This window comes from Lycium barbarum, chromosome 11, assembly GCF_019175385.1.
Source record: "Lycium barbarum isolate Lr01 chromosome 11, ASM1917538v2, whole genome shotgun sequence".
In the NCBI taxonomy this organism is placed as follows: Eukaryota; Viridiplantae; Streptophyta; class Magnoliopsida; order Solanales; family Solanaceae; genus Lycium; species Lycium barbarum.
The window spans coordinates 21,060,911-21,073,261 of NC_083347.1; the positions used below are offsets into that span (position 1 = coordinate 21,060,911).

Below are 12,351 nucleotides of genomic sequence, written 5' to 3' on the forward strand. Positions count from 1 at the left end.
CTTCTTAAATTGACTAGTGTTGATTGATGCATGTGAGAAAATTGAACAGAATTTCTCCAATATAACAGGACCACCTCGTACGAATATAAAGACTTTTCATCCAAAATTAAGATTCCTGGTCCTATTCGGATTTTCTGGTGAAGCTTCCAATCGTAGAAACCTTGTCACAATTAGGGGCTAGCTAGACTTTGGCTTATTGGTTTGGCCGAACTTAACAGATTTTGTCCAAAATCCACATTTATCTCAAGAAATTCATTACGTATATACGAAAAATATAATTAAGAACTCAATAAATTTCAAAAATTTAAAATCCTAGATGCATAATTAAATCGTAATTTCGCCTATTGACTCACGAAGCCCTTGTGAAAGAGACATGGATTAGGAAATAATGCCTCGTCGCTATAAGCCTATAACCAATGGCACAACGGCACTTACATGTCTTTTCTACTTTGTGTATCATAGGGAAATATTTAGTTTCTTCCATCTTTCCACAAAATCAAAATATCATCCAAGTTTCTATGTGCACCACACATTAATTAGAATGCTATAACAATAATGAGAGACAGAGATCAACAATATCATGTGATTCACTTTGATCGACAAGAATGCAATGAGTTCGCATCAATTTCCCATTTTTCTTTCTTGTTAGATTCATCGAAATCCTATCCTCACGCCTCACGAAACATAATTCAATTGTCATTTTGCCTCCTATTTAATGTGATACATTTTGATTGACATGAATTTAAAAAAAATATAGAAAGATTTTTAAAGTTATAATCTAAAATAAATCATAGGAATTTAAGTGACTACAAAATCTCTCTCTCTCTCTCTCTCTCTCTCTCTCTCTCTCTATATATATATATATATATATATATATATATATATATATATATATATATAATTGCAGAACATTGGCTCAATGACATGACACTCTCTAAAACCAAAAACTCTATTTACCTTTTTTCTTCTTTTTTACCTTTTTTTTGGCTTTGTTATACCCCTTTTACACGGGTCAAATCGGAGTACAACATATTGGTGATTCCTAATTATCTAACTTAAGGAGTCGCCACCTAATTATTTTAACGGTGAATTAAGGCACCTATTTTATCTAAGTAAATGCTAAAAGTTAACTTCAATTAATAGTCTACTTAACTTAATGATTCCAGGTAAAGATTCTAGATATCCTAATGGTAAGGTCTTAGGCATCCATTAGGATCCGTTAAATACGATCACCGACCAAACTTAGGTTAATTAATTTAAGACTAGGAAAAATACAAATATAGCATTTTAAATATTTAAGAAAATAGCTTGTAAGTGTTATTAAGATTATAAATGGAAATATAAGAATGTTATTTAAAATAAAACAGTAGTTTGTAGAAAAGATTTTAGTTATAAGTTAAAACATGTAATTTATAGGCTAGGTATCAATTGATTTTAACAACTTAGAAACATATTGAGTGACTAGATAAGATAGATAAACAGCTAATGTAAATTTGAAACAATAATTTTATAAGCAAACTCTTTTTTTTTTCGATTAAATTAGACATTTGGCGAAAATGAAGACTTCAAAACACTGAAAACTTATTTTTTTTTTAGATGTGCTAAAATACTTCCATTATTATATAGAAATAACGCCCGTTTTTCTTTCAAAGATATACTAAAATACTTCGTAAACTGAATTAAAACGTTTCCATTATTATATCGAACTAGCGTCCATTTCTTTTTAAAGATATACTAAAATACTTCGCGAAATGAACTAAAAAAAAACATTTCCATTATTATATAAAATAACGTCCCAATTAGCCCCACTAGATTAAGTATTCTAAGGTAGCTAAATAATCACAGATGAACATAAATAAATCAAACAAATATAAGATATGCTTTAAAACGCAACAGTCTTTCTCGTTTTCTTTATATTGCTTCTGCCCGGGTTATTTTCCGAGGGGAGAAAAAGAGACCCAAATAGAGAGATGTCATCTTGATCGTCACTGGAATTTGTTTCGGCCGAGTTTAGTGAACTAGAAACACAAAGTGGAGCGATGAAATCATTTTGATCTAGCGGCGATATTGAGTCTCATTTGAGACTCCTCGCAACTCCGGATGTCATGCAAAAGAAGAAAAAAGAAAAAAAAGAATTAGAGCGATGACATGATTCCATAATATACAAGATTTTATGATCAACAACCAACATAATAGAGCAGTTTCAATAATCAAAACAAACAAGTGACTTATGTATACATTATGTATATATGAGTATACTTCATTCATATATACACATTCATAAGGATACTTAGAAGGTTAATATTGGAAAGCTTTTGCCCCCGTCTTCCCGATGTTGCACAAGTTACAAGGGATTTCACAAATCTCAGGCATGGCTAATACTGGGGAGGGTTCAAGCTTAATCCATAATGACCAACTAATCTCCCCATAAATGTACTAACTAAAGCATACTCTAGATATACATATATAAACATAATCAAACACAGCATGCTTACAATGCACAAAACATGGGAGAATTTAAATAGGCACAGAATCACCACAAGATTCATGCAATTTCCTATAGCATATTAATGGAATGAAACAGACTTCAGTTCAGGCCAAATATTGGCGTGAAACTTAACATGCGGGAGATTCAATTGCACAAAAAGAAAAAAAAGGAGTTCTGACTTCTCATGCCACCAACCCAAACAAAGCTAGTTACAGATGACAAAAAAATATTTCAAGATAGTCCTCTCTTCCACTAGATATCAGCTCATCCAAATGACTGCCTTAAGTTAATCAAATCGACAATCTTAGCAGCAATTAACTTCTCGGCATAGAGATAATTCTTAGAGGAAAACATGCTAGTTCATTACTAGAATCTCTTAACAGAATGGTGAGAGAAGAAAGGAAATGCTACTGATCTTTAATTTGCAACAGCAACAAGGTCAGGCAGCACAAAGTTTTCATTTAATCAAGGGAACAGAACTAAAGATTACTCTCTTGAGTGAACAAAGGGGGGAAGAAAGGCATTTAACAAAAGTCTTTTGAAGATCAGCTTCAAACTTCTCGATTCGGAAAATTATGGGCCAAGTTTTAATACTTTTGAATTCCAAAGAACTAATCTCCTCAAGCCAAACCAGATCTTGAATTTGTACATTAACACAACCTTATTCATGATTCTTTAGGTAAACGAAACAAAGTGTGTAAATGCCTTATTTTCATGAACCAAATAGAAAATTAAATGTCTCAACCCAAACTCTAATATATGACATTGAAAACTAAACCAAACTGACCTGATTACCATATTTTCCCATGGAACAGAACTGAAACCAAAGGTGAAAAGGGAAGGAAACCTAAACTGGGCATTAGGGAACAAAAGGGGAACACACTCATATAAACATTGCCTCTTCCCTATAACTGAATCAGGCAACTAACCACACCACAAGCTACAGACCAGTCACAGAAGAGAAAACAACAAGAAAACACATCAAACCTTAGACCTTTGGAATTCCATTTGGACTCAGTCGAACAGAATCAAAGGGGGAGAGTAATATGCAAAGGGAAAACCAGACAGCATGCATGTCATACATGAGTTTCTGGTTGTTTATTAACACTTAGGGGGATTCTAGGCAATTCAACACACAGTTTAAACTCAGCAAGACAAACAGTAGGATCTAGATGAACTGGAGACTCAATATTGGCATATTTCATGTGTGCAGAGCTTCACACAAATCCAAACAGGACCATACACAAGTTGGTTTTAATTCATTATACCCACCAAATTAACTAAACATGTGACCAGATTCAAGTGGTTTAAGCAATTGGATTATGAATCATGCATAAATGACCACCACAGACTATGCTTTGGTACCATTAAATTATACAGCAGGTATTTGAACTTAATCAAGACTAAACATGATATATAATGCTAAACTAAACATATAACAGGTTTAAAGAAAAGGAGACTCAATCCAAACATATAAAGAACACTATGACACAGAGAGGATAAGCATTTTGGACATGGTTCAAGGCCATTTAAGACATTTAACTCTATTACATTTAAACCATTTACAACATCAATTTATGATACTACAACAAATATGCTACTAGGATCATATTAGGAATACAACAAATGTCCAAGAAAGCACTAAACAGAAATATGACCAAACATGCATTTAAGAAAATTCAAGATTGATAACATTTAAAACATAACACCTAATAACTAAGCTACATAGCACATAAAACACGCTTAATCATGAAGACATGCTAACCTAGCACATAATCCACTACGGATAACTTAAAGGAACAAATCAAAATGCACAAAAAATTCAAGAGAGGGGAATTGCTGACCTTCTTCAGGTGCAGCGAAATGGGGCTTGGAGTCTTCGATATACACTCGAACACTACGAATTCCGAGCTTGCATGCGCTCGGATTCAAAGTAGTAGCAGGGGCAAAAGAAAACAAAATGATTTAGTATTTTGAATGAATACCAAGAAGTATTAGGCTGAAGAAAATTAGTATTTTCAAAGGGAATCCAGGCGGCTAAAAAAACAACTCCCTTTTAATGCACCCGAAAACTAGTATTTATAGGACGAAATTAGGGTTCCTAGAGTGACATAGCTTCTCCACAAAGTGGGATTCGTTCCATTTAATTTCAAATCCGCATCTTTTTTGAAAAGATTCGAATCTTTCCCTGGGCAAAGGAGGGAAACCTCAAAAGAAAATGGAAAATCAGAGATTACCGTTCAGGCTTAAGGAAAACGAACAAAAACCATAAAAGCTTTTCCAAAATGGAGGAACAAAGTTGATGATGTAGAAACTTGCTGTATTTTTAGCCGAAAATGGCTTTCGCGTGCATAGAGGTCGAAGGGGACAATGACGTTGATAAACTGTAGACTTAGGGTTCGTTTGGCTGTGGAACCAGCCAAAATTTGCACTGAAACGGAATGGACGATCTCTGTCCATGGCTAAAGCAAGATGGAGGCTTAACTGAAAATGGAAGAAGGAGAGGGAAGGGGAGGTGCGGCGTATTAGAGACTAGGTTTTGGATAACCGAATGTGTATTGTTTTTTTTTTTTTTGGGCGGGTCAGCTTAAAAGGGTGTGGGCTGGTGATATTGGGCTGGTCCGAAAAATATTGGTGGTTGATTGGGTTCGGATTTGGGCTAATATTGGCTGAATGAAAGATTATGTGCTTGGGCTAATATGAAGTCTTCTTGGACTGAAAATAACTTCTTCTTATATTTCTTTGGGCTTTCAAAATTAAGTGAAAGACCCCCTCCCCCTCCCCCCCTTTTTAATTGACTATATATTAACGCGTGCTAAAATATTACTTAATATAAAAAATATACATTTATTAGTACTCAAATAAAAAAAAAATTATATGGTATCGTAATAGTTGCGCGATAGTATTTAAGAAGTAAGTAAATGCTATCGTTTAATTGTATAAAATAAACGCGATGCGTAAGATGTTAAAAGTGCTCTTGATGATTATAATATTAAGCGATAATGAAAATCATAACAATAATAATAATAATAATAATATTAATAATAATAATAATAATAATAATAATAACAATAATAATAATAATAATTACTATAGTTGGATAATGAAACGACGATATTAATAGAAAGCTAAAAATTGCAGTAAAGTATAAATGACTTCTTAAGTTATTGAAATACATTAGAAACGCAAATAAATATTTGAAGAAAAGACAGGACAAAATTGGATGTCAACAGAGCTTAACTTATTATACAAACACAAAGAAAAGTCTTTTATGCGAAAACACATTATACCGATTACCGGGAAACAAAGAAACACATCATTTCGGGAAACAAAGGAACGATGCATCGTTCCAGTCGAAAAGGATAATGCACCGTTAACTTTATTGCAAAAGCCTAAATGTTTCTAACTGAATCCGTAAATATTACCTTAATATTTAAAATCCCTCTGTAGATATGTTCTTAATTAATTCTTCTTCATCGACCATATTCCTAAAATTGCAAGAGACAATTACTTTAGGTCTGGGAAAATCTGTCTACACACAACCATATTCGGTCGAATCAACATTTTAAAACTACACTACTGTTACCGTTCATGCTATGTTTGATTGTTGGTACTTTTAACCTTTTATTTTCGCAAGAATATGATTGTTATGAAGTTGCAAGATGTCAGAGACAAGTTAAGGCCTTCAAGACAATCACTGTTATTTGAGGTATTAAAACCAAGACAGTCTCTGTTAATCCAGGTATTAAAACAACTAGAATTTCCTTTAGTTTTCCACCAAGCAATTACTTTTTTTTTTTAATTTTTGAGTTGTTTCTAGTAGGTGATTATTATGAAAGTACTACTCCCTCCGTCTCAATTTATGTGACATCTTCCACAATTTGAGATTCAAACAGGTTTTTCTTAGACCGTAATTTTTTTAAATATCCTTTAAATGTTTTTGGTGGATATACTCGCTCGATAGTACAATTTTGCAAGGGTTAGTACAATTCGCAAATTGTTACTATGACTTGTAGGCTTGACCATAGAAGAAGAGATTTTTACCAGCTTTATTTTTCATCAGTTTCCTATGCAGTGGAGAGTATCTTTTATATGTTTAAAAATTTTTAGCGTTTCATTTCTTGAAAATTTGATTTATTACTTCTTCATCTTATTGCTTGATTTTTTTCTCTCTTTATATAATTGTTTTAATATCTATTATCTTTATATTGAGAATATTATTAGGTTAGTTTATTATATTCTCTGGTTCTATTCATATACATGACATTTTAGTTTTTATTATGTAATTAAATCGAATACTTAGTGCGTGTCAACTGTCAAGGCCTATGTTTCTTCATTTTTTTAATATGTTTTTTTATGCATATTATATAGTTTGAAGTGTATATTCATTCTTTACCTTGCTCACTGTACAAGCAATAAGGCAAGAAACTGATTTTAAGGAATTTAATAGGAGGTTGGAGTACTAAAGTCTAAAAAATCAGAAGAGATTTTGCAATATCAAATTACTTAAATTTACCGCTAAATAGCTAATTAAATTGCAATGGATTTGAAAGAGGTTATTGGTGGGTGGAATATATGTCATATGTGTCAGGTTAACTTTCTCACAAGTATAGCATAGTACAAAGTACAAAGAGAAAAGATGTCAACCGTAGATTAAATATTCCAACATTTCCTCTTAGAGTTGTGTTGATTTGCTATTGATTCATGTAACTTCTTACTATATCTTTGAGTGTGTGTGGGGATATATATATATATATATATTTGATAATATAAATTCTTAACTCTTTAAATCGATTAAATTTATAAAACAAATTGTCTGACCGCGCGAAGCGCGGACAAAGTTACTAATATCTCATAAAGGTACAATAAGAAATTTAAAATTAAATTATTTTTAAATATAAAGAAGGCATCATTTTTTTGTGACAAATTGAAAAAAAAAAGTGTATCACATAATCAACCTTCGCTACATTCATAAATAAGAATAGTAATTAAGTCACATTTGTTTTCTCTTTGTGGGGCTCTAAATCTGAATATTAATTTAGATATCTTTTATTAAGTGTTTTTTTTTTCTATAGCAACAATTTATTTGTTCTAAGTAATTTATTTTTTAAATCAACTTATAATTCCCTTCGTTTCGATGTCAGTGTCTTATTTTAATTAGGCAAAGAGTTTAAGAAAATAAGAAAGGCTTTTAAATTTTATTGTATTAAATTAAAAGTATGTGTAATGTATCAAAATACCTTTTTATCTTAATGTCTTAAAATGCTCTATACAGAATATTAAAAGTAAAAAGTTACCAAATGAAAAAAAGAAAAATTATGTTTGAAACTGACTAAAAGAAAAAGTAACAAAACAAAATTGGTAAAGGGAGAATTATTATGTCAATGCTTAAAAGGTATCAACTATCTGGGAAGTAGACAACTTAGAAAACTATGGTAGAATTACTCTTGGAAATGTTTTAGTAGCATTCTGTTTCAGCCAATAATAACGCTCTTTAACGAGAAAAAGATCAAAGTGGCTCCCATATTCCACTATTGACATGGAAAAAATTTATTCTCAATTCATATTTGCAACAAATCATGTTAATTTATATATTTCGGATAATCCAATAATTTTCGGGTCATTGACACTTATGCTCCTATTTTGCGCTGGTCTTTAATTTTTGTGTCTCTTAACAAATAATTTTTTTACGGGTTATAAGTTTATATTTTACATCATAACGCCTCACATGTTATATGCTATACGTCCTAATAAAATCTTATGTCTCGCAAGGTATGAGTTCGATTACTAAGGGCAAAAATTAAAGACCGGCCCCTTTGAAGGGAAAATCATGCAATTTCTTCATAATTTTTAACAACAATTTCTACGAAAAGCCCATCGTTTCTCGACCTCAACCCAAGAAGAAAAAGAATATATGCCAACTCCCAACACATATTGAAGCTAGTCTCTGAAACATTTCCGAAATATGTTATATGATTCAGTTAATATACAATTATTATTTTATGAAATTTTCACAAATGTCAACTGATATTTGACTAATTTTTTTTATTAAAACACTCTTAACTTTTTGTCACGACCCAACCCCGTAGGCCGTGACTAGTGCCCGAGCTGGACACTCGTATGTACCTGTTAACTATAATCATCCACAACTAGCATAATACAGACTTATCAATACCAAGGCAAGACGTCGTCTCAAAGCTGTCGCATTATTTAGACGTATCACAACAACCTGTCTCCTGGGGAGGTACAACTTTCAACAGACATTATAGTACATAAGCCGACAAGGCTTTCATAGTATATAAGGGAACATCCCCGCCATAAACGAGCCGACAAGGCTATCATAACACATTACTTCTCAAAACATATATGTATATCTACGCAAGCCGACAAGGCTGCCACTACGAATGGGAACGTCCCAAAACATAAGCCATATAGACACAACTGAACAACATCGATACATAACCCACACATATATCTACAGACCTCTAAGAGTAACAACAGTATCATATGACGGGATAGGGCCCCGCCGTACCCCTGGATAAAATACATATACACCACAAGAGATTTTGTACCAAAATCTAGACTCCGGAACAAGGGAGCTCTCCAAGATAGCTGAATAGGACTTCTAAGCTGGCGGGTTACCAACGTGAGCATCTGTACCTGCGGGCATGAACGCAGCCCCCCGAAGAAAGAGGGTCAGTACGGAATATGTACTGAGCATGTAAAGCATAAATACAATAAATAGGGTCATACTGAAGTGAGGAGTACAGAAAACCAGTACAATAACCAGAAAACCACAAGGCTTACCTTTGAATCATAAATCATGGTGTCAATATCAGACTTAACTCGTTATGAAACTTAATGTCACCATTAGAGAATCATCCTGTTCATATGCATATGTATAACGTGTCCCGGCCCTCTAGTGAGGGACTCGGTAAATAAAATCATATCATCATCATGTATATATATAACGTGTCCCGGCCCTCTAGTGAGAGACTCGGTGAATAAGATCATCATGTACCATCCTGACCGCCATCCCCATATCATCATATCATCATGTCATCATATACATATATATAACGTGTCCCGGCCCTCTAGTGAGGGACTCGGTGAATAATGCAGTGGATCTGTGCACGAAAATATGTCCTGGCCCGGGACTAAGTGAAGGATGTAACAGTAAGCATGAGCAGAGTAGTGAGTAACCATATACATACAAATCATCTTTTGAGACTCAATAGATAAATAGACTAATCAGCTCTCAAGTATCAAGATAATAGCCATGTTAAGTTCTTTCTAAATGTCATTACGAACTATAACAAGGAACGTCTCAGGGATCATATACATGTATCAAATTAATATGAGATAGCTTATGAAAGTCAAGGACATAACTCACTATGGAATTCTTTAAGAATAGGAACTTTTATACATCATATACTAGTCAATCATATAAGAGACTCGAGGGTAATAGCTCGACTATCCTGAGAGTTCTAACATCAAGAAACGAATAAAAATCATAAGTCATGCTCGGAACTAGTGAGTAGAATTACCCCAAAGCTCATATTATATCTTACTTACATCTAGGACATGCCAAAAGAAAGAAGGGATAGGCTTTACATACCTTGATTTACGACCCTCGAAACAATTATGACGGACCAGCCCCTTTTTAAGACTTTATCTACAAGATAATAATAGTAACACAAGCATCAACCAACTTGTAATCAAGTACAACCAACAAGACAGCATATGGACAATACGACGAGCCACGAGCTCGCTATATGACAATTATTCGGCGTTTCATCTTGCCCTTCCTCCTCCAAAACTCCATAACAACAATAATATAACTAGGCTATGTACACATCAGCTCAACATCATATTCAGAAATTTAATTACGATAAGAGCAGCCGGGCTATAGCATATACAAATTTGGGCAGCATTCCCCCTGAAAACTTAACAATCCTCGAGATTCCAAACAGCCAAAACCTCTATCGAAATACCAACAATTTCATATCAAACTAGAATTAAATCCATTCTTAAATCACTTCCAAAACGGCCCAATATACATTTGTATACCAATGCTTGTATACACTTCTTTATTTTCCTATATACATAGTATAACGACAACAAAAATAACAACAACTAAAACCACAACCAATCCCCATGATATTCCAGCCCACAAAGTAGCTCATAACAATGACCACACGATAACAATAACAATTTATCCGATTTCCCGATATTAATTTCGTAGTTCCCGTCTCATAATTTAACTATGACCTGGATGAATTTAAATATATCTAGTAGAGGAGAATTCTTACCTCATATGCCAAGAATTAATCTTCTTCCAGCTTACTTCACTTCGAAGAAAGCCCGAATTCAACAACGCATCGAAACGGAACAACGAGATCGAAGCGGCGAGCAAAACCTGTAATTAAATTGCATAACGTTGCTGTTTTGGTTTGGAACAAGCTAACGTTGCTGCTCATTTTTCTTCCTCAAAATACGTTGTATTCCATGGAAAATTAGTTGCTGCTCCCTTTTCTTATGTAATAAAATGTCTTAATAAAGTCTCCAAGTCCTAAAATGAATTGCTAAAATAACGTTTACAAGTCCACTATCCTTATCTACTAGGCAACTAGACTATCCATGTGTCATCATGCATTACATAATTTTGTGACTCATCAAGTCCTATTTTCACACGTAATGCCACTATTTTAATTATCTAATTCCATGTGGCAACTTGCTAATAGTACTTATTTATTTAATCCCACTTAATACCATAATTAATTTCTTGATCTCAATTCACTTTAGTACCAATTATTTTTAATACACTTTCATATACTCATTTCCATGATTATGTGACATAGCACTAGTCTATAGTCCCTTTTGGTACACACAAAATATTATTCTCAATCACCGTGGTCACCCTTATTAAGTCCTAAATTATTTTGGGACTTCATTCCTTGTATACACCGAGCTTTTGATTTTCATCCTTGGGTATGATCGAAATCTCCGGGCTCGGGTAAATTTGCTCATATTGGACGAGTAAATTTTCTAGTCCAAAAATACGGAGTATTATAGCTTGGACCGTATTTCACTCAAATAAATGTTGAAACTCAACAAAATTTATTTTCTTCGATTGGTTTAACTTCAAATCCTTATAATACATGTGTACCATCACTTTAACTCGCACGCTTTCCGACGTACGAAAATACAGGATGTAACACTTTTCATCTACTATTTTGGAATTTTCTTCGACCATGACAAAATTACACAAAAATTAAGTAAAATTTCATACTTTGTTAGAATAAGCTCATTTAAATAAATCAAAATGAAATCTATCTTAAATCTGGGATTTGTTTTTATCAAGGATATTTACACATTAAGATTCTTTGTCTTGTTGGCATAGTCCAATAGTGGCACTCCCCATCGGAAGAAATAATTTCTATTGGCGACTTACAAATTTTGTAGACATGCCGGACAATTTTTTAGACATGGGTCCATCCTAGAACTTGAACCATTTGACATAAGGTGTGGTTTGATATAAAGGGAAATGTTTTCCTGAAAAATATTTAATTAAAAAATAAGTAATTTTATTACTTATTTTTTAATATTAAATAAATAAGTAAAAAATATTGTCTTAAAAACATTTATATATAATTTAGACATATACTATTTAGGTTTGGGCTAAAGTTTAGAGATGGTAGGGATGAGAGTTATGGGGTTGGGGTGGGTGGGGTGTGTATGAGGGTGGAGATTAAACAATTAGTGGTCGTTTGGTTGCTAGTTAAAATAGTCCCGGGATTACAATTTCGGGACTAATTTATCCCATCAGTTGGTATTATTTTATACCATCTGAAAGATGGTAT

The 12,351-nt window shown here is 33.1% G+C and overlaps 1 long non-coding RNA gene across 1 annotated transcript; it reads right to left on the reverse strand.

Annotated features, from left to right (window-relative positions):
• Positions 1-8,678: 8,678 nt before the first annotated feature.
• LOC132617296 (uncharacterized) lies at positions 8,679-11,059 on the reverse strand. Its single transcript, XR_009573706.1, has 3 exons — positions 10,801-11,059; positions 10,107-10,163; positions 8,679-9,148 (listed from the first exon to the last, which is right to left on the reverse strand). It is a non-coding gene; the product is annotated as an uncharacterized LOC132617296 (long non-coding RNA).
• Positions 11,060-12,351: the final 1,292 nt, after the last annotated feature.